Here is a 3,020-nt window from a genome sequence, read left to right as displayed (position 1 = left end):
CACCGTCTCCTTCGTTACTGTGTCTCTGTGCCCTGATATCATTGAGAAATGCATTCTGTGCAATCATTTGCGTTCATTGCAATCTAGTTTTTGTGCCTAGTGGTTGTTACATAATTGGGAAGTGCAGGCAAGCTTGATTCTCAGTATCGCCACAAGAGGTCGTACTTTGTTAGTGAATCTATTCTGGCTAACCTGATTCTAACCCCATCATCCCTCAAAAAGTAGACCACTGTGTGCCTTCCTAACTGAATCATAAAACACTAACACACAAGCCCTTACCCAAGTGGCTGGCTCCACTGTATTATATCAGAACCAGTTGTTCATAGCCTGCCCGGACATAACCCACATTAGTATTGAACTTCTGTCCTGTCCGTCTACACCAGGGGTGCCAAATATACAGCCCGCGAGCCGGATCCGGCCTGCAAGGGGGTCCAATCCAGTCCAATCCAGGGAGGTTTGAGAAGAAAAAAATGTATATATATATATATATATAGAGAGAGAGAGAGAGAGAGAGAGAGAGAGAGAGAGAGAGAGAGAGAGAGAGAGAGAGAGAGAGAGACAGTGTATTGGACATTTTTTTTGGGGGGGGGGGACTAACTCAATATACTTTAAAATGACTAAAACCAAATCGAAACTGTGTACAAATGATAATGTACCTATATTCATACAGTTGGATAGAAGACTAAATGTGCCAGTCCCTGAACCCTCCCACCCAAACATACTGAACAGCATTAGTGTTTGTTTGGTATCAATATGGAAATATGGTCACTTACACCCTGGAAATCACAGCTCTAAAACATAGGAGCTGGTGATCCAGAGGTGGTGAGCCAGTTCAATCACAAGTATTCACTGCCAATCCAGTGGCAGAATATCATGGGAATGTGATAGAAACCAAAATGTTTATATACCCCCTTCAAATAAAGTGTTACCAGTTATCTGTAGTTGATTTGGTGTAATTTAGGGACCACGGTACAGTATTGTGCACAGGATGGCTTGAAACTGCACATTTGAATGAGATTCAAAGATTGTTGTTGTCAGAAACAGCCCACACATTTTTCTTGCTATATTTTCATTTCATAAACACATAATCTAATTTGAGTAGGAAACAGAATGTCCTCTTTCCCCCTTGTTTATACCAACTACATGTTAGTGTGATAACTCACTCTTTGTATTAGAAAGGGGGGAAGGGGCTTTGTCCCAATAGCATTTACCATGCAGTTTTATGTAATCCTCATATGGCCCTTGCCTTAATCTCTGTATAAAGGCCAAAGAATGGTCTTTCGCTTCAGTTTTTGCATCCTCATGTTTAGGTGTTGCTCTCCTGTGTGCATCTTAATATATCTGTTTGTTTTGCACATATACAAGAGCCTACTATTCCTGATATATGACAGTCATGTATTTAGATTGATCAGTTTGCTCTGCGCATTTGCTCTGTTTTATGGAGAAGTGTTTTTAATGTATTTATTGTTACCATGATAGTATGCAACAGCTTTGTCCTGTGATGGGGTATTTGATTCAAGACTCAAGACTGGGCTGCCATGGCAAAGAGCAGACAATTATAAAGAGTGGAAATCCCTGGCTGTCTGTTTCTCACTCATAGTCACCCTAGTGAGTGGTTGGAGGTGATGAGAGTTCCTAGTCCTCTCATTTCCATGGCAACGTCAATTCACAAGGCTGAACAGTCTAACTACCTCTTCTTCATCCAGCACAAACCACCTGAGCACACTTCTCACCACAGTACAATACAATGATTCTTTGTCAGAAAAAAGTCTCTAGACAAACACCTTTCTAAAACCTAATGTCTTGTCTAAATCAATGAAAATAGTTTTTGATCTGCTCCATTACATTTCCCACATTTCCAAGGAGGTTGACTGTCACTAGTCATTTGCATGCCCCAAAGGCTTTGCATGTATACTTATTTTTGTTGGTATTTGTCAAACATCCAACAGTCTGTTATTTCAGTCAGGGCTCTATACAGAGGTGTGGCTCCCTCCTATTGACTTTGGGCGGCGGAGCATGTGATGAGTGTGATAGAAGGAGTCAGGCGCAGGAGGGTAATCACCGAATGCAGAGTTTATTCCGTCGTACACAAATAGCGCTGGATAGCGACAAACGAAACAGGCACAGGGAAAAATCTACCCTGGCAATACAAGGTAACGGTAGCTCCAACAATAACAGGCACAGGGGAAATATCTACCCCGGCAATAACAAGGTACGAGTAGCTCCACCAAGCTACACTACTCTCACAAATGAACAATCACCCACAAGGACAAGGGGGGCAGAGGGAACACTTATACAGGGACAAATGAGGGGATAAGAACCAGGTGTGTGTAATAAACAAGACAAGACAAATGGAATGATGAATAATGGAGAGGCAGTGGCTAGTAAGCCGGTGACGACGAATGCCGAAGCCTGTCCGAACAAGGAAGGGAGGCAGCCTCGGCGGAAGTCGTGACAGTAACCCCCCCTTGACGCGCAGCTCCAGCAGCGCGCCGACCCCGGCCTCGGGGACGGCCAGGAGGACGCGGAGCAGGGCGAGCCGGATGGCGACGGTGGAAATCCCGCAACAGGGAGGGATCGAGGATATCCCTCACCGGGACCCAGCACCGTTCCTCCGGACCGTACATCTCCCACCCCACGAGGTACTGAAGGCCCCCCACCCGACGAATCGAATCCAGGATGGAATGGACAGAGTATGCCAGGGCCCCCTCGATGTCCAGAGGAGGTGGAGGAACCTCCCGCATCTCAGACTCCTGGAGCGGACCAACCACCACCGGCCTGAGGAGAGACACATGAAACGAGGGGTTAATATGGTAATCAGGGGGAAGTAATAACCTATAAGTGACCTCGTTGATTCTCCTCAGGACTTTGAACGGCCCCACAAACCGCGGGCTCAGCTTCCGGCAGGGCAGGCAGAGGGGCAGATTCCGGGTCGAGAGCCAGACCCGATCCCCCGGGGCCTCACTGCGGTGACGGTCAGCGTTGGCCTTCTGACGACGCACGGCGCGCTGGAGTTGAAC

The sequence above is a fragment of the Coregonus lavaretus genome (genome assembly GCF_964263955.1).
Source record: "Coregonus lavaretus genome assembly, chromosome: 37".
NCBI lineage: Eukaryota > Metazoa > Chordata > Actinopteri > Salmoniformes > Salmonidae > Coregonus > Coregonus lavaretus.
This window is presented reverse-complemented; position numbering follows the sequence as displayed.